Source organism: Schistocerca gregaria, chromosome 7 (assembly GCF_023897955.1).
Source record: "Schistocerca gregaria isolate iqSchGreg1 chromosome 7, iqSchGreg1.2, whole genome shotgun sequence".
In the NCBI taxonomy this organism is placed as follows: domain Eukaryota; kingdom Metazoa; phylum Arthropoda; class Insecta; order Orthoptera; family Acrididae; genus Schistocerca; species Schistocerca gregaria.
The window spans coordinates 450,416,490-450,438,141 of record NC_064926.1 but is presented as its reverse complement, the minus strand read 5'-3'; positions in this window follow the sequence as shown (position 1 = coordinate 450,438,141).

The window sequence follows — 21,652 nt, the reverse complement described above, 5'->3', positions numbered from 1 at the left end:
CTGTGTGTACTGATTTCTTCAGTCCTCAGAATCGCGGTGTCAGCGCTGTTTACCCTTCGCTATTTGTTTGCGGCATGAAAGTTCACAGGCCCAGTAGCTCTTCGTACGAAACAGGAAGTCCAGCAAACTATCGCAAGAAGCCTTCAAAAATGAATGGGAATGACTGAAGAGGAAAAATTTTTCGATATTTATTAGGCGATGTACAGTCGAATGCCGGACAATTGCCACGCCGGACATTTGCCACACTTGCCCCTTCACCAGGTAGCGATCCCTTAGATAAGGGACGCCCTTCCTCGTACTACTTCTGTCCGCTTTCAAACCGCTGTCTCCACATCTTATTCGATACAACCAGTACGCAAGGGACCTTTTTCTTCGACATCTTGGCCAAATAAAGAGCTTCTTTTCCGAAATCGAAATATTTATAACTTTTAGGAAACAAAAGCAATACCAATTATTATGCCAATATGTAATTAGTTCTACCAAGTATAAGTATAGATTCCTCTGTCTCTACGGTAGATTCCTTTCACGCTTACTGATTGCGATAGAAACAGTCCATCGTCATGGGAGCAACAAGAAAGGGACGATGTAAAGAGAATGCGAATGTACGCTAATCATTTCTTTTTGAACACTGCGTTTGTGCCTACTTTAATTACTACAACTGCATGGCCAAAAGAAAACAAGGAAAGAAGAAATGAGTATGTGAATGTTTGAAAAGAAGAACGACATACTCCATATTAATTTACTCTCTAAAATGCTATATCCCTTGCAGCGAAACATTAGTTAATAAAGTGTAGCGGGACAATGTTCAAAACATGACTGAAAATACGTTCACTAAATAGAGATAAGAACATCTATGATTGACATGTCATCTGATGTCAACGTACAATTTTAAAATGTTAGAAATATGCTTGTAACGTACGTTGTTGTTCTAATTGTTTACCTCCGGTATTTACAGGGTCACAGAGGAGGAATCCTAGGTTTTGGAGGGAAAAGCCGTAATTGTAATGATCTGCACTACAACAAAAGCAAGAAGCACAACTTAAGGAAAAATAATGTAATTTGTGTTCCAGTTCACAAGCGACATTGAAGCAGATAGTTCCTGTGAATTAGTATGGACACAGGTTATATTCGACAACTGGAATAAATTAGTAACTGGCTCCTTTTACCGACCCCTGGTCTCAGATGATACAGTTGCTGAACAGTTCAAAGAAAACTTGAGTCCCCTCACAAATAGGTACCCTACTTATACAATTATAGTTGGCAGTGACTTCAATCTACCTTCCGTATGTTGACAAAAATACATTTTCAGGCGCTATTGTAGATAGAAATCAACTTCCGTAATTGTTCTAAATGCTGTTTTTAAAATTATTTTGAATAATTAGTTCACGAGACCATTCAGATTGTAAATGGTTACGAAAACACACTTGCCCTCTTAGCCACAAATAATCCTGAGCATCACGACGGATACAGGGATTAGTGAACACACAGTCTTAGCCAGGCTCAATTCCGTAACAAAGAAATTCACCAAACTACACGCGAAATATATCTATTTATAAAAGCAATTAAAAATTAGGTTGATATCTTTCTAAGAGACAGTCTCCAATCCTTCCAAACTATGTAAGTGAAGATCATATGTGGCTTAAGTTCAAAGAAATAGTATCAAAAACACTCGAGAGATTCATACCAAATAAATTAATAACAGATGGAACTGATCCCCCCATGGTACACAAAACTCAGTAGAAAGCTGCTGCAGGGGCACCGAAAAAGGCAAGTATAATTTAGACGAACGCAAAATCTCAAAGATTGGCGAAGTTTTACTGAGGCTCGAAATTTGGTGCGGATTTCAGTTCGAGATGCATTTAATAGTTTCCACAACGAAATTCTCTCTAGGCATGTGGCGGAAAATTGAAAGAGATTCTGGTTCTATGTTAAGTAAACCAGCGGAAAGGTTCAGTAAGCGATGGGGAGGAGGAGGAGGAGGAGAGGGAAACAACGGACTCAACCCTTCGGAGCAGGCAAAATCGTGGCAAATGTCCGGCATGGCAAACGTCCGCACACCGTACAGTCGTATAATGGACACCCCAAATTTTCTACAGAACATTAGAACACGACGCACAAATAATTTATAGATTTAGCTGACAATGAAAGAGCAAAAAACTGCAATGACCGATGGCCAGAATTCCACGTTCTTTACATCAAGAAGCACTTTGTGCTAAATTTGCAGGCGTGGAGCTCGTGATGTAATTGTTGGTACGAATAGTATATTTTCTGAAGCCACACGCATTATTCCACTGGCAGGTGCATCAGTTTTCGATGAAACTGACAAGAGCATGAGGACCTGACGTATTACTGTAGAGTACGTTGATTAAGTCAAGAGGTTTGCCCGGAATGACCTTTTTGATATGAAGCCCGCGTTTGTTGAAATTACGAAAGATAAAGGAGAGCAGAAACGAAAATTAAAGCATCTAGAATGGATTGTAGACCTCGCATTTTATATGAATCTAAGTGCACATTGCCCACAGTAAACCACTGCATGGCGAGATAAAAATTTCCTCTGGTTTGATGCGGACACATATAAAAAGAAAATCGCGTTGTAGAAGGGACGAATTCTGACAGTCAGGTTCCCTAAGCTCAATGGCGTTATAGGAAACACGAGGTCTGAAGATTTCATTGTGGCCTTCAAATAAATTGCAAGAACAGTTTTCTAAACGTTTTGCTAAGCTTACATCTGTTTCTGAGCTGTTCTCGAGACTTTCAGTTGAAAGTGCCCCTGCGCAACTGCAGATGGAACTGATTGATCTGGAAAGTAACTCTCGTTTAAAAGTCAAATTCTTTAGGTTAAAAATGTCCAGAGCGTCTATTTTGTTTTCTTGGGAAACAGTTTCCACATCTCCGAATGAGGTTGCAAATGGGATAAAATATTTTCACCTACATATGTGTGTGAAAGGCTATTTTTGATTATGAAACTGAGTCATGATTATGTGGTAAACTGCAAGTGAAAAATCTGCGTCTGTCCGCAGGCAGAAAGTGTGTACATCTAAGAAAAATGTTTAACTTAATGCCCTTCATTATTTGAGAAAACTAGAAATAGTTATGTTACACTACAAGCAAAATTATTTGTAACGTAGTAAAATGAAAAGTAGTCATAAACCATGTCACTAATTTCCCACATTGGTTTTGAAAGAACTAACACACCAATCGGACTGATTTTGAATGAGTGTGCAAACTTTAAACACGTCGAGAAAGAAAAACTGCGTCACGCCACTTTCATGGAGTAGGAGACTGAAAATACAGTAATTTGAAGAATAGTGATGAAGTTTGGTATCACGAACCCAAGACTGGCACAACTGGGAACCGAATGACAGCTCGGCCTAGACTTCCACACGGTGAGAAACAACACGAATGGGACTGACGAATTACAAGTTCGACTTCAGATGCTACTTAGTAATGAAATGTTGTAAAATTTATATATGTAAAGTTTAATTTTATTTTTTAAGTTATATATTTTACTTTCACTTCACTTTAAAACAAAGATAGATATTGTACTGATCTGTACACTGATGAAATTTCTGTTGCCAGTAACACTGCGATGTAGAGTCTTCTTTCCCCGTTCGTTCCCTGGCGTGGCCAGACATTTTCCCATAAATAAACATCAGCCCGCTTCAATGTAAACTACAGTAGGCCATTCACTGAAGAGCCAAAGAAATTGGTATACCTGCCTCATATCGTGTAGGGCCGCCGCGAGCACGAAGTGCCTCAGCACGAGGTGACACGGACTCGACCAATATCTGAAGTAGTGCTGCAGGGAACTGACATCATGAATCCTGCACGGCTGTCCATAAATCCGTAACAGTACGAGGGGTTGGGGATTTCTTCTGAACAACACGTTACTAGGCTGGAGCCACTACGTAGCAATTCTGGCCGTGTGAGGTGTCTCATTGTCCTGCTGGGATTTGCCAAAGTTCGACGGAATGCACAATGAACATGAGTGTAGCAGGTAATCAGACAGGATACTTACGTGCGTGTGACGTGTCAGAGTCGTATCTAGAAGTAACAGGGGTTCCATATCACTCCAGCTGCACACGCCTCATACCATTACAGAGCCTCCACCAGCATGAACAGTCCCTTGCTGACATGCAGGGTCCATGGATTCATGACGTTGTCTCCATACCTGTACACGTCCATAGGCTCGATACAGTCTGAAAATAGACTCTTCCGATTAGGCAACATGTTCTAGTCATCAAAACTCCAATATCGGTGTGGACGGGTCCAGGTGAGTTGTAAACCTTTGTGTCGTGCAGTCATCAATGGTACACAACTAGGCCTTCGGCTCCGAAATCCCTTATTGATAAAGTGTCGTTGAATGATTCGCACGCTGGCACTCGTTGATGGCCCAGCATTGAAATCTGCGGCAATTTGTGGAAGGGTTGCATTTCTGTCACGTTGAACGATTCTCTTCGGTCGACGTTGGTCCCGTTCTCGCAGGATCTTTTTCCGGCCGGATGTCGGAGATTTGATGTTTTACCGGATTCTTCATATTCACGGCACACTCGTGAAATGCTGATATATCAAAAATCTGCACTTTATCTCTGCCTAGGAGGTGCTGTGTCCCATTACTGGTGCACCCACTTTAACACCACGTTCAAGCTCACTTAAACCTTGATAACCTGCCATTGTAGCAGCAGTACCCGTTCTAACAAGTGCGCCAGACACTTGATGTCTTCCGTAGGTGCCGGCCGCGGTGGTCTAGCGGTTCTAGGCGCTCAGTCTGGAACTGCGCGACTGCTACGGTCGCAGGTTTGAATCCTGCCTCGGGCGTGGATGTGTGTGATGTCCTTAGGTTAGTTAGGTTTAAGTAGTTCTAAGTTCTAGGGGACTGATGACCACAGATGTTAAGTCCTATAGTGCTCAGAGCCATTTGAACCATCTTCTGTAGGTATTGACGACCGCAGCGCCGTATGATGCCTGCTTACGTATCTCTTTTATTTGAATAAGCTATAGCAGTTACTCTGGAGCATCAATGTATAACGGTTAGCATTTTATAACGTACTTGCCTATAACACTTTCAATGGCACTTTGCCTGCTTTTCGTTCCGTACATGCCTCAATCTCTTAGTTCGATATCTACATAGATATTCCGCAAGCCACCGTACCGTACGGTGCGTGGCGGAGGGTACTACGTACCTCTACTACTCATTTCCTCCCCTGTTCCACTCGCAAATAGAGTGGGGAAGAACTATTATCTATATTTCTCCGAGTGTGCCCAATTTCTCATATCTTGTCTTCGCCGTCATTACACGCAGTGCATCTTGGCGGCAGTAGAATCGTTCGACATTCAGATTTACATACCGGTTCTCTCTAAATTTTCCCAATAGTTTTTCTCGAAAAAATGTCCCATTTATGTTTTTGAAGCATCCCCGTAACTCTTAAGTGCTGTTCGAACTCATAGGTTACAAATCTAGCAGCACGCCTCTGAATTGCTTCGATGTTTTCGTTCAGTCCCATCTGGTACGGATCCCAAATACTCGAGCTGTATTCAAGAATAGGTCACACCAGCGTCCAACATGCGGTCTCCTTTACATGTGAATCATTCTTTCCTAAAATTCTTCCAATAAACCGAAGTCGGCAATTCACCTTCCCTGCCAGATTTCTCACATGTCCGTTCCATTTCATATCACTTTGCAACGTTACGCCCAGATATTTAAACGGCTTCACTGTGTCAAGCAGGACACTACTAATACTGTACCCGAACATTACTGGTTTGTTCTTCCTACCCATCCGCATTAACTTACATTTTTCCACATTTAGAGATAGCTGCCATTCATCACACCAACTAGAAACTTTGTTCAAGTCGTCTAGTATCTTCCTACGGTCACCGACTTCGGCACCTTACACATCACACCATCATCAGCAAACAACCGCAGATTGCTACCCGCCCTGTCTACCAAATCATTTATGTTATAGAGAACAACAGCGGTCCTGTCACACTTCCCTGGAGAACTCCTTGTGAAATAATATTCTGTTTCCAAGGTCCTCAAATCTGAGAGACGTTAGTGATGCGTAGTTGATCTGAGACAGTTTTTAACATGAGCCAGAGTACTTAATGACCTTTCTCCTTCAGCTACGTCGCTGGTATAGTATTAAAGAGGCGCGTAGCTACATATATAGTCGGAAGTAAGCTCAAAATGTGAAGATTTTAATGTATTCAAAGTTTGGAGTATGGATTGTTTTCAGATGTTTCATTTCCTTTTCTAAATCTGTTGTGACGTAACTATACTATTCAACGGTAAATAAGATGCATGTCGCAGCGACCTGACTTCAGTCATCTTTGAGTATTTCCATAAAAACCGAAACGTTTCATCTAAAATCCTTTGCTTCATTTTCGTTTTTCCAGTTACGCACTAGACTGTCAATAATGACATAAAAATATATCTTCTGAATTAAAATCTATCATTTCATTCCTGGCTTCATCATGAAATGAATTCCTGTTCCTAGTGCGCACTTCTAGAAATTCAGATTCGATATTAATTGCACTAGTGACAACTTTTTATTCAGCGAGCAGGGTGTCTCAATTTACGCTAAAATAGTTTTAATCATTTAATTAGCTCTATGTCCTAACTCAGTGTCAGTGTTAAGACTTCGAACTTGTAGTACACTACTGGCCATAAAAATTGCTACACCACGAAGATGACGGGCTACAAACGGGCTAAGCGACAGGAAGATGATGCTGTGATATGCAAATGATTAGCTTTTCAGAGCATTCACAAAAGGTTGGCGCCGGTGGCGACACCTACAACGTGCTGACATGAAGAAAGTTTCCAACCGATTTCTCATACACAAACAGCAGTTGACCTGCGTTACCTGGTGAAATGTTGTTGTGATACCTCGTATAAGGAGGAGAAATGCGTACCATCACGTTTCCGACTTTGATGAAGGTCGGACTGAAGCCTATCGCGATTGCGGTTTATCGTCTCGCGACATTGGTCGAGATCCAGTGGGTTCAGGAGGGTAATACGGAACGCCCTGCCGGTTCCCAACGGCCTCGTATCACTTGCAGTCGGGATGACAAGTATCTCATCCACTTGGCTGTAACGAATCGTGCAGCCACGTCTCGACCCCTGAGTCAACGGATGGGGACGTTTGCAAGACAACAACCATTTGCACGAACAGTTCGACGGCGTTTGCAGCAGCATGGACGATCAGCTCGGAGACCGTGGCTGCGGTTACGCTTGACGCTGCATCACAGATGGGAGGTCCTGTGATGGTGTACTCAACGACGAACCTGGTTGCACGAATGGGAAAAAGTCATTTTTTCGGATGAATACAGGTTCTGTTTACAGCATCATGATGGTCGCATCCGTGTTTGGCGACATCGCGGTGAACGCATATTGGAAGCGTGTATTCGTCATCGCCATACTGGCGTATCACCCGGCGTGATGGTATAGGATGCCATTGGTTACACGTCTCGGTCACCTCTTGTTCGCATTGACGGCACTTTGAACAGTGTAAATTACATTTCAGATGTTTTACGACCCGTGGCTCTACCCTTCATTCGATCCCTGCGAAACCCTAAATCTCAGCAGGATAATGCACGACCGCATGTTGCAGGTCCTGTACGGGCCTTTCTGGATACAGAAAATGTTCGACTGTTGTCCTGTCCAGCAAATTCTCCAGATCTCTCACCAACTGAAAACGTTTGGTCAATGGTGGCCGAGCAACTGGTTCGTCACAATACGCCAGTCACTACTCTTGATGAACTGTGGTATCGTGTTGAAGCTGCATGGCAGCTGTACCTGTACACGCCATCCAAGCTCTGTTTGTCTCACTGCCCAGGCGTATCAAGGCCGTTATTACGGTCAGAGGTGGTTGTTCTGGGTACTGATTTCTCAGTATCTATGCACCCAAATTGCGTGTAAATGTAATCACGTGTCAGTTCTAGTATAATATATTTGCCCAATGAATGCCGTTTATCATCTGCATTTCTTCTTCTTGGTGTAGCTATTTTAATGGCCAGTAGTGTAATTTTATTCTGTAGTGTATTTGGTACTAACAAGTGTAGCCTAATTGTCGTCATGAGTAAATACTTGAAAGATATCACGTAGTCCAAAACACCCCTTACCGTGGAACGTGTTTCAGATAACGTGTTTAACTTACTGATAGTTTCTAGAGCAATGGCAATCTCATCCAAGTGAGCTGCAACTGGTCTTGCAGCGTTAACTCTCACCGCAGCCGATGCCAGACGTGGAAAATAATTTCCCATCGTTATGGACTGAAAGCGAACAAGTTGTGAGGAAGACGAAGCACTAAAAAAAACTGCTTCGTGACAACTATCAGCTGCATGTCCTCTGCGTACGTTAAGGCTCTGACGAGAACACGTAGAAAACGTTGCAAGCGTATTCCACTTCAAAAGATGTCTTAGTTCTTTCATAAGACCCCTCCCACATTACCTTGACCGCAGTATTCAATGGTGGGAGCACAGGGTTTCACAATCACTGATCGATAATCGCGCGACCGCTACGGTCGCAGGTTCGAATCCTGCCTCGGGCATGGATGTGTGTGATGTCCTTAGGTTAGTGAGGTTTAAGTAGTTCTAAGTTCTAGGGGACTGATGACCTGAGATGTTACGTCCCATAGTGCTCCGAGCCATTTGAACCATTTTTGATCGAATTAAATGCTCAACAGCGACTCCTGTTTTGTGATCACTTTCTGCGAGTTCCACAGACAATTCATTTATCCCATATTTATTTCATATTAATTGCCATATTGAAGTAAATAAAACGTAGGATGCATGTTGTCTGTTCTACATGATTTGAATCAGGAGTTGAATAATACCTCTCATTTTCCCTCTGTTTCAAGATGTGACTCCTGACATGATGGGTACAACTATAAATAAATTCATTCGCTCACTTGACAAATAATGCACTCGTAAACGCTAAACGTAGGATGAGATAAAAGAAATTATTCAGATAGTGAAGGGAGCCAAAAATGTAATAGTCATGGGTGACTGTAGTTCGATACTAGCAAAAGGAAGATAGGGAAACGTAGTAGGTGAATATGGACTGGGGGTAATAAATGAAAGAGGAAGCCGCGTAGTAGTATTTTGCACAGAGCATAACTTTGTTCAAGAATCATAAAAGAAGGTTGTATACATGGAAGAAACCTGGAGATACTGACAGGTTTCAGATAGATTATGTAATGGTAAGACAAATATTTAGGAACCAGGTTTGAAATTTTAAGACATTTCCAGGGGCAAATGTGGACTCTGACCACAATCAATTGGTTATGAACTGTAGATTAAAACGGAAGAACTGCAAAAATGTGGGAAATTAAGGAGATGGGACCTGGATAAACTGAAAGAACCAGAGGTTGTACAGAGTTTCAGAGAGAGCATAAGGGAACAATTGACCGGAATAGGGGAAAGAAATACAGTAGAAGAAGAATGGGTAGCTCTGAGGGATGTAGTAGTGAAGGCAGCAGAGGATAAATTAGGTACAAAGACGAGGGCTGCTAGAAATCCTTGGGTAACAGAAGAAATATTGAAATTAATTGATGAAAGGAGAAAATATAAAAATGCAGTAAATGAAGCAGGCAAAAAGGAATACAAACGTCTCAAAAATGAGATCGACAGGAAGTGCAAAATGGCTAAACAGGGATGGCTAGAGGACAAATGTAAGGATGTAGAAGCTTATCTCACTAGGGGTAAGATAGATACTGCCTACAGGAAAATTAAAGAGACCTTTGGAGAGAAGAGAACCACGTGTATGAATATCAAGAGCTCAGATGGCAGCCCAGTTCTAAGCAAAGAAGGGAAGGCAGAAAGGTGGAAGGAGTATATAGAAGGTTTATACAAGGGTGATGTACTTGAGGACAATATTATGGAAAGGGAAGAGGATGTAGATGAAGATGAAATGGGAGATATGATACTGCGTGAAGAGTTTGACAGAGCACTGAAAGACCTAAGCCGAAACAAGGCCCCGGGGGTAGAAACATTCCATTAGAACTACTGACAGCCTTGGGAGAGCCAGTCCTGACAAATCTCTACCATCTGGTGAGAAAAATGTATGAGACAGTCGAAATACCCTCAGACTTCAAGAAGAATATAATAATTCCAATCCGACAGAAAACAGGTGTTGACAGATGTGAAAATTACTGAACTATCAGTTTAATAAGCCACGGCTGCAAAAGACTAACGCGAATTCTTTACAGACGAATGGAAAAAATGTTGGAAGCCGACCTCGGGGAAGATCAGTTTGGATTCCGTAGAAATGTTGGAATACGTGAGGCAATACTGACGCTATGGCTTATATTAGAAGAAAGATTAATAAAAGGCAAACCTACGTTTCTAGCCCTCGTAGACTTAGAGAAAGCCTATGACAATGTTGGCTGGAATATTCTCTTTCAAATTCTGAAGGTTTCAGGGGTAAAATACAGGGAGCGTAATTTGTACAGATACCAGATGACAGTTATAAGTGTCGAGGACCATAAAAGGGAAGGTGTGGTTGGGAAGGGAGTGAGACAGGGTTGTAGTCTCTCCCCGATATTATTCAATCTGTATATTGGTCAAGCAGTGAAGGAAACAAAAGAAAAATATGGAGTAGGTATTAAAATCCATGGAGAAGAAATGAAAACTTTGAGGTTCGCCGATGACATTGTAATTCTGTCAGAGACAGCAAAGGACCTGGAAGAACAGTTGAATGGAATGGACACTGTCTTGAAAGGAGGATATAAGATGAACATCAGCAAAAGCAAAACGGGGATAATGGATTGTAGTGGAATTAAAACGGGTGATGCTGACAGAATTTGATTAGGAAATGAGACACTTAAAGTAGTAAATGAGTTTTGCTATTTGGGGAGCAAAATAACTGATGGTGATCGAAGTAGAGAGGATATAATATGTAGGCTTGCAATGGCAAGGACAGCGTTTCTGAAGAAGAGAAATTTGTTAACATCGAGTATAGATTTAAGTGTCAGGAAGTCGTTTCTGAAAGTATTTGTACGGAGTGTAGCAATGTATGGAAGTGAAACGTGGAAGATACATAGTTTGGACAAGAAGAGAGTAGAAGCTTTTGAAATGTGGTGCTACAGAAGAATGCTAGAGATTGGGTGGGTAGATCACATAACTAATGAGAAGGTACTGTATAGAATTGGGGAGAAGAGGAGTTTGTGGCACTACTTGACTAGAAGAAGGGATCGGTTTGGTAGGACATGTTCTGAGGCATCAAGGAATCACCAATTTAGTATTGGAGGGCAGCGTGGAGGGTAAAAATCGTAGAGGGAGACCAAGAGATGAATACACTAAACAGGTTCAGAAGGATGTAGGTTGGAGTAGGTACTGGGAGATGAAGCAGCTTGCACAGGATAGAGTAGATTGGATAGCTGCTTTCAAACGCTTTCCAGGATTTGTCCGTCTCTGACCTTGCTAATTTGCTTTGCAAAAACTGGATCATAGAGATCCAACACCTGTAATATCCCAAGGAAAGTTCCATTATTTGGATCTCCAATATTTCGGTATGAACCTCTAAAGGCCAAGCTTATTACCAAGAAATAATCTCACGTCAAGTAACATGAGAGTTCCCGTGTAAGTTGGCTATTCTACGGACGAACAAAAGAACATTACCCCTTTACTTATGAGCATGGCCAGTGTACCTCTTTTATGCCATATCATTTTTTCACTTTTACGGTTCTTCCAGGACAACTACATAGTACTGTATTTTATTTTGTCCTTACTCTTGAATGCACAATACTTTCTGTATATTTCGTATAAGATCACCTTGTGATGGAATGATAAGTGCCTTATCTGTGAGTGTTGTTGGTAATCCTACGAAGTTATGATTTTTCAGAGACGTTGCTGCGTACGTTTGTTGTAGAAATGTTTTGGTAGGATTTCCAATAACATTTAAGGGAAGCGCATTTTCGACTCCATCACAATGTGGTTAGAACACCACGTCTAAAGAAAATATTGTGCATTCAAGATTAACATGAAACAGAATTGTATTCCACTGACCTGTAAGAATCAAAGAAGTAAAGTGACACGAGATGCTGGTTGTGCTGCTGGGGGGGGGGGGGGGGGGGGGGGAGGGTTCCAGGGATACGATAAGGGAATTGGGGTGGCCGTTTTCGTTGCGGCAGCATCTTCTCATGAAATTTCAATCACCAGTTTTTTCTTCTGTGTGCGAAAATATATCTTTGGTGCCTAACTGCATAGGGAGAAATGATCATCGTAATAAAATAAGACATATTAGACTGGCTGGCTCTGAGCACTATGGGACTTAACATCTGAGGTCATCAGTCTCATAGACTTAGAAACTGCTTAAACCTAACAATTCTAAGGACATCACACATATCCAGACATATTAGAGCTTGCACGAAAAGAGTCAAGTGTTCGTTTTCGCCGGCCGCGTCGGCCGAGCGGTTCTAGACGCTACAGTCTGGAGCCGCGCGACTGCTACGGTCGCAGGTTCGAATCCTGCCTGGGGCATGGATGTGAGTGATGTCTGTAGGTTAGTTCGGTTTAAGTAATTCGAAGTTCTAAGGGACTGATGACCTAAGAAGTTAAGTCCCATAGTGCTCATAGCCATTTTTTTTTTTCCTTTTTCGTTTTCTCCAAGTGCTGTGCGAGAGTGGAACATATCACAGCCCAACAGTGTTGGGTAATTACTGTTAAATTGTGTGATAGGTGCGTATTTGTTCACATCATTACAAAACTTATAAACCAAGAATAAATTTTAAGACATATTAGAGAACTCTTGCGTTACAGTAGTATGATAACGACGATTAGTACTTACAATTTTTCATTAGTAAGGACTAATATACCAACGCCGTTTTTACAATTGCCGGCATAGATCCATGTGTCAAAAATAAAATATAGACCTAGAATTAGGGTTTGTCACGTTAATATAAAATAGCTCACGGATCTTGCAGAGCTCACAACCTTCTAAGTGTAATTGGCGAGAGCGTAATTACTCTGAAAACAGGGCAGGTGACGCTCGTGCCGAGAAACATGTGCCAGTTGTCGTACAAAGGGAACGTGTAAATTATCAGTATTACTAACGTCCTTAGGTAGAGTAAGAATAAAAAAGGAAGGAAGTTAACACTCCCGTTATAACAGTATGGGAGCATTGGTACAAGTAATGTAATTACACATCAAAAAAGGCAGGTGGCGCTTACGCCGAGAAACTTACGCCCAGTGCCATATACAGCCAAGATATAAAAATTCCATTACTATATTAGTGAAGCCCACAAACGGTATACAGATCAGAACTTTAAAATTGACAATAATGGTTCTTGTCAAGAAAGACTTACGAACACTGGTACACGATCCTGTTAATACACATTCACAGGAAAAACAAAATTTTAGAGTCAGGCAAAAATCACATAAGGGCCGATGTAGTAGAAAACATACATCGTGACAAAACCGCCATTACATAAAGGGTAGTGAGGTTAAAGCACTGAAGAGGTATCATAGCTTCCTGAGGAAATAAACCACTAAGGTTACCAGCATTAATGTTATACCGTAAACAGTGCAGTTTTAACGATAACAGTCTTTTTATAAAGTGCTATTTTTATCCACTTGACATCATGCGCGTGAGGTCCGCTCAAAAGCAACATGATTTACAACAAAAAGATTTGAAGACCTGAAGATGACAGCACGGTCTGTTGAAACCGGTTGTCTTAAATTTAAAAACATATTTTATGCTATCTTCGCTGTTGAATGGTTTTTAACAGTTAAACAGATCGCCCTTCAGCTCTCGCAGAATGAGAAAATTCAGTCAATTTTAGAATGACAAAAACCCAGAGAATCTCCAGCCCCTAAGCATTAATTGTATCAGAAGCCATCATGCATCTTGAAAAAATCGAGTTTTCTGTCGGTAATTTTGAGATTACAGTTTGCATTATTCATTTTTATATTGTTACAGTGTCATTGTTAATTCCAACATAATTTACATCTTGTACAATTACAATACAAAAATGTTACACAGTACATATAGCTTTAGATAGTAGTTTGGAGAGGAGGGAGGGCAATAGGAAGAAAGAAGGTGGGACTAAACTTGTGCCTACTGAGGGAAGTGAGAGTAGCAGAAGGTACTTACAAGTAAACGTACATGTGAATATCTAGGATATCCAGGGATAGTGGCCACTTAGTTGACTTTTTGTTGCCATCAGTATGTACAGTATTTACATCATAACGTTTGAGTTTATATTTTTGAAATGATGGCAGGTAATATTGTGTGATACAGATTGAAGACTCTTAGCTACTATTTAGAATTTGTAATTTCTTAGATCTAGTGGAAGCTCCTTGAGAGGGTCATCGTAGTGTGTTGGTTTGTGGTGGTGGTGGTGGTGGTGGTGGTGGTGTGTGTGTGTGTGTGTGTGTGTGTCTGAGAGAGAGAGAGAATGTGTGTGAATTACCTGTTCTATCGTCTAGGTGAGATGGGATAGCAGTGTTGTTCCACGACGGTGACTAGGTTTTGGCAGTGCTCTGGGCTGTTGTGCTGGAAGAGGTTATGTGCTTGTCTATACACAGATGACACTACCTTCTGTGTTACAGATGACATTGGGTTTTCGTCGGGTCCTGTTGTTGGTGGAGACGAGGTCTCACATATCAGGTTTTATGTTACATGTTTGTCTGTGTAAAGTGCTCTTAGCTTGAGCAGGCTGTTTTAAAAGGTTCTATGTTGGATATTCTGTAGATTTAGCTGCATAGTGTGACGTACGAGAGTTTAGATGTTAGGTAGATCAGGTAGACCTCGTTGCTTGGTGTGAGATACGAGAGTACTGCACAGGAGTCTCCTCTCCCTGCTCGCTATTTGGGAGTGTATGTCTCCCAGGGGGGCTGTTGAGGCTCCATTATCGGTCGTTTGAATGTAATATAGATGTGGACTGCAGTTTGTGTGCTGGAGCCGTCGAAGCGCCCTTGTACCTGCCGGATTAGGTTTTGTCTTAGTCTGGTCCTCTTCAGGAGTGGGTCAGGAGCGTCTTCCAGATTAGCTGTTAGTCCACATAGACACTTTCGGTTTTACTCGTATCATCCATTTCGCCATCCACATTTCTAGGTGTTCGAGGTACGAGTGAGTCTTATGTTGAATGGTTTTGTTGGTAGCACTGTAACACAGTAGGTAGTGCCATCTGTGTATAGTCCCGTCGGTTCGTTTTGAGCCGTTATGGTAGGTACGTCAGCTTTGTATAAGGTGTATAGGAGGGGGGGGGGGGGGGGGCAGATATAACCCTGAGGGACGCCAGCTCGTCGGGTATAGGCTACAGAAGCTTGGTAACGCAGGCCTTGATCAGTGTGACAATTTTAGCTCGGATACCGATGTTAGTCGGTAATGGCTTTAATGTAATCAATAGTTGAAAATGCGGGACAGGATGGGAGGGAGCTTTTTGAAGATGTGTAGGTCTAATGTATTTTTGTCTTGTGGCTTCGTTGCGTTCAGAGTACATTGCGTCCTCAGTTTCCGTGTCTGATATGTCTTCGGTGAGAGCTTGCTGCTGTTCGGTTTCAGTGGTTGGGGTATCTAACAGCAATGACAGTTGGGTGTCTACTTCGAACCTAAAACGACCATCGAATTTATTAACGTTGGGGAAGGAGAAGACTTCCTGGAGGACTTGCTTAAAGCCTTCTGCCTGTTCGAGTGGGTTTGTTGTCGGTTCGTCGTTTACGATTAGGGAGTTGGTGGTTGATTGCCGTTACCCTGTTAACGTTCTCAATCACCTCAAAAAATTTCCCCCATTTCTGTAGTCAAGTCTACCGCAAGTAACGTCCCATTATTGCTGCCTATGTTCGGAAATCATTCTTTTAATCCTGGCGTTGAGTCCGTTCCACTGTCTTTTTAAGTCGGGGTTGTCATTTCGTCTCATTTGTCATTGTAGTTGCTTCTTTCGTCGAATTAGGACTAGTGCTACTTGGAGGATAGATGGTCTCCACTTTCCTGCGCTCCTTTTTTGATTGCTGTTTCGAGTCTGTTGGTCACTTGCTGCAAGTCGTTATCATCAGTGATGGTCATGGGGACGGAATGTTCTTTGATCAGTACGTCCTGATATCTGTTCCAGTCCGCACTGGCTTGTTTTAGGACGGTTCGTCTGTTGGAATTTGGGAGAGGGGGGGTGGGGGGGGGGGGGGCTACATTGGTGTTTTAAGCAGTTTGGTCGAAGTTTTGTCTCCTTCCCCAAATCAACCCAACCCTTGTCAGCCTCAGCCTTGAGGCGCCACTGGATGCGGAAATGGAGGAGTCAGCACACCACTCTGACCGGAGCCGCTACTTCTCAGTCAAATAGCTCCTCAATTTGCCTCACAAGGGATGAGTGCATCCCGCTTGTCAACAGCGGGCGGCAGACAGGACGGTCACCCATTCAAATGCTAGCCAAGCCTAACAGCACTTAACTTCGGTGATCTGACGGGAAACGGTGTTACATCTGTGCCAAGGCCGTTGTCACCAAGGCTTAGAGTAAACAAAAAATTATATGACGCAGTGTCGCTTCACGGCATTATTGGCTAGTGGAGTGCACTCAACCCTTGTGAGGCCAGTTAGCTACTTGAACGAGAAGCACGGACTCCGGTCGCGATAGCTAATAATGACTGGGTGATCGGGTGTGGTGGCCACATGCCCCTCCACATCCTCATCCAATGAAGCCTATTGGCGCTGCGCCGGCCGAGGTGGTCTCGCTGTTCTAGGCGCTCAGTGACTGCTACGGTCGCAGGTTCGAATCCTGCCTCGGGCATGGATGTGTGTGATGTCCTTCGGTTAGTTAGGTTTAAGTAGTTCTAAGTTCTAGGCGACTGATGACCTAAGATGTTAAGTCCCATCCAGAGCCATTTGAACTAAGCCTATTGGCGGAGGATGACAAGGTGATCGCTCGGTACCGTTGAAACATCCCCTTTGAAAAATTATTGAATTACTGTGCTGATAAACATCTACGTTATTTGATTTTCAAACAGCTGAGCAAAACTGAACGTACTCAGATATTACTCTCTTTACCTATTATGATCAACACGAAACTGACAATATTTTTAGCGCAACGCAATCTGACTTTCAAAAATCCCTACAAAAGAATGGCCCTGAATAACAATAACCTATACCTTTCATGAATCACTTACCTCACAAAAATCTTCGTTTCTCGAACTACTGCAATACAGCGAGCGCCAATACTGCCAGCTAAATAAAACATTTTGACTACTGAAGGCACTAACTACTGATAGGCATAGTTAGCAAATGGAAGATTTTGATAGAGAACAAACAATGTATTTACCTTAATAATATTCAAAAGTCATCAAAAAAGGTACGGCCAAACTTTCAGGAAACATTCCTCACAATTGAAGGTATTTATTTATTTATTTGTGCATTTATTTTACCTGGCAAGATTAGGGCCTTCAGGCCCTCTCTTACACCTAACCAGGCATACTCAGATTGAACGAGTTACAGTTTCTACATAACATTAAGGACATATAACGTATTATGCAGTATTGATGTTAAAGAAAAAAATAGAGATTATAACAGTAGTACAATGATAATTGTAACAATAAAAAAATAATTATAACAATCAAGAATAATAATAATAATAGTAATGACTATATATGAAAGTAAACATACTTTTCTTTTGTGAATGTCAGTCCTATTGTTAGTTGGGAATTTTCTCGTTATGTTCTTGCAGCTTGTGAGTTATTCTCATCGAGCAAAGACATAAGACGATAAAATGGGGTGAAAGAGATATATAAGAGGTAGATACGTTAGAGGAAGAGAAATAGAACGGTAAAATTCGGAGCTGTGATGGAGAGGAGAAAGAAAGAGATGAGAGGGGCACAACAATGGTGGCTATACCGTCCCTAATATGTAAGTTTTGAGTTCCCTCTTGAATGTTGAGTAGTTCTGGATAAGACGCATATCACAGGCGAGCGCGTTCCATAGTCGTATGGCTGAGATGGAGAATGACATGGAGAAAGATTTTGTTATGTAAAGGTACAGCCAAGATGCCAGACGTATCCGATCTGGTATTGCGATTGTGGAATGATGATAGGTGTTTAATGTGAGAAGATAAGTATTGGGGGCACCAGTGGCTAAGAAATCGATGAAGTAAGCACATCGTGTGGAGATCGCGCACCTTGTGTGGGCGTATCCAACCCAGCTGGGAGTATGAAGGACTGATATGATCATACAACCGAATATTGCACACGTATCTAACGCAAGAATTCATCACTAGTCGAGGCATCTAGAATTTTCACTATTTGTGCCCTGTTGAACTACATCACAGTAGTAAAGATTAGGCAAGACTAGTGTTTGGACTAATTTTTATTTAACATGGGTTGGAAATATTTTTCTAAATTTTTGAATTGCATGTAGGGAGGAGAGCGATTTCCGGCAAGCTATGACTGTTTGTTCTTCCCAGTTTAGGTGTTCATCCTAGATTATTCCAAGGTCTTTTACTGTTTTTTGGTATGGTATTTGGGTACCGTTGAGGAGTATTTGAAGGACTGTTTCGCGAAAGTACCGGGTGATTAACTTTGGATGAGATATAAGTATGACCTGGGATTTCTTGGGGTTTAGTTTCAGACCTAGGTTCTGTGCCCATCGAGAAACAGAGCAAAGATCTGCGTTCATACTCGCTACTGCGTCAGCAATGTTTTTGGGTCTTGCACTTATGTACAGTTGGATGTCGTCGACATATAGATGGTAGTTGCAGGAGTGAATCACTGAAGAAATATCATTAATGTACCGTGAGAAGAGTAGTGGACCAAGGACGGAGCCTTGGGGAACTCCAGAGCGCACGTTTTTCCATGATGACTTTTCCGACCCACAAATGACTTGTTGACTTCTGTTTTTGAGGTAGCTGTCGAACCAGTGTATTGCGCTCTTTGAGAAATGCAGCTGTTTCATTTTAATTAGTAATACGTCGAAGTCAACTGCGTCAAAAGCCTTCCTAAAGTCAAGCAGTGTTAGGATAGTAGCTTCACGTCTGTCCATAGCATGTTTAATGTCATCAGTTACTTTGATTAATGCAGTTGCTGTACTATGGTGCTTTCCAAAGCCTGACTGATATTCGCCATGGATGTTATGAGTTTTGACGTAATCCGTCAGCTGTTCATGGACTATGTATTCTAGGGCTTTAGATATTGCAGGTAGTATGCTGATCGGCCTGCAGTCACCTGGCGATTTAGGGTTGTCAGTCTTGGGTATAGGTTGAATTAAACTTTGCTTCCACTCAGTAGGATATGTACTACTGACAAGAGACAGGTTGAAGACTTCGGTGCTTGTGTTGACATGCGACTCGTTGCTCTACGGTACTAGCATCAAGGACATCAGTACGTAGCATCAACAGGTTAGTGTTCATCACCAACGTGGTTTTGTAGTCAGTGCAATGTTTACAAATGCGGAGTTGGCAGATGCCCATTTGAAGTATGGATTAGCACGGGGCAATAGACGTGGCGTGGTACGTTTGTATCGAGACAGATTTCCAGAACGAAGGTGTCCCGACAGGAAGACGTTCGAAGCAATTGATCGGCGTCTTAGGGAGCACGGAACATTCCAGCCTATGACTCGCAACTGGGGAAGACCTAGAACGATGAGGACACCTGCAATGGACGAGGCAATTCTTCGTGCAGTTGACGATAACCCTAATGTCAGCGTCAGAGAAGTTGCTGCTGTACAAGGTAACGTTGGCTACGTCACTGTATGGAGAGTTCTACGGGAGAACCAGTTGTTTCCGAACCATGTACAGGGTGTGCAGGTACTATCAGCAGCTGATTGGCCTCCACGGGTACACTTCTGCGAATGGTTCATCCAACAATGTCAATCCTGATTTTAGTGCAAATGTTCTGTTGCTGGGTGTTTCCATTCCATTATTAATGTGATTTGAAGAGGAATAATAAAATGAGCTCTAAAATGGAAAGTACGCGTTTCCGGACACATATCCGCATAACATATTTGTTTTCTTTGTGTGTGAGGAATTTTTCCTGAAAGTTTGGGCGTACCTTTTTGTAACACCCTGTATATCAGTTCACGATATCCAATATTACAAATTTACTCTTTCTGATGGACACACGTCCAGATCCTCCGCTTTCAAAATTCTGCCATCTCTCTCCCCACATCCACCACTGGTGGCGGCTCACCTCCAACTGTGCAACGCTACGCGCTGTTCACATCTAACTGCCCAACACTACAATAGCAAATATTCGAACAGTGCAAACCAGCCACAGACTTCACACAGCACAGTCAGTGATTTTCATATAGAACGCTACGTGGCGTTACGAACATAGAAACCTAAACAGCCTACTTACACCGTTTGGCCTTCCGAGGCCTGTTCGGACAGAGAGTGAGTTGAATGGTACTTCATGTAACTCTCTTAAGAGATTCTGAAAATTTCGGAAAATGACGATTTAGGTGTTAACACAGAGATGCGGAAGTTGGACAAGGCATGACCGGCCAAACCTACTGAACAGAGGAACCACTTTGCTCTGGCCGTGAAGGTATGTACGTGTGATGATGACGTAACATTGAGTGCCCCGATGAAAACTACTACTGGGGCGTGAGAAAGTAACGTCCACTGTTGTTGTGATGTTGGGCTGCATGTTTTTGATGGTAGAATTGCGATTCCAATCTTAATTTTCACTTTTTCGTGGTAAAACCTGTGAGCTGGCTTTCACCTCTGCTCACTCAAATGTTTCAAATAAAACTTTACCAGAATGAGGTTTGTAAGTGTCGCAGATGGGTTTTGGGAGTGGCACAACGGAGGATGCGGACCGGTGAAATTTTAGAAAATGTAAATGGCTTATCGCAATTTGATAACAGCTCCATGCTATTCAAATGGTTCAAATGGGTCTGAGCACTATTGGACTTAACTTATGACGTCATCATACCCCTAGAACTTACAACTACTTAAACCTAACTAACCTAAGGACAGCACACACATCCATGCCCGAGACAGGATCCGAACCTGCGACCGTAGCAGTCGCGCGGTTCCAGACTGTAGCGGCTAGAACCGCTCGGCCACCCTGGCCGCCGCTCCATGCTGTATGATTGAATAAAAGATCTACGATTTCTTCTCGGAATGGCTGCAGGCTGTGGTCGTACGATAAGCAAAAATTAACACTGTAAATTGGTAACGACTGCAAAGTACCACATGAAAGTGTTGTCCTACCCGCCAGAAAAGCTGAAAAATAAAACTCGTATCGCAATAAATATTGAGATAAACACAAGATCTAGCGTATTACCGAAGATATAACACGTTGCAAAGTCTTATCAGTTCCTTACATTAGAAATCATTTATAGCTACAGGCCCTTCTGATGGCGCCAACAGCCAGGCTTCTCCTAAGTGCTTTCTAAAAACTCTGAAGGCCGCATCTTCTTTAATTGCACATGAAATCTCTGACTGTTAATCGATACATCGGATTTTTTACACATATTCAAAAATAATTTTGTAGGAAAGGTCATTACAAACCATTACTATACATTGCAGAATCACATCACATTATAAGCAATAAGCACTGAACAAGAAGCAGCTTTCTGCTGTATTTTCGGATTTTCACTGCACGTACATTGTAAGGTGGCTATAATTTCGCACCTTACAAACACCCATCTACATACTTTGTCGCGATCTACAAACGCAATTAGGTATCATGTGATAGGTTGTACATCGTATATATGAATATATAAAGGACACTG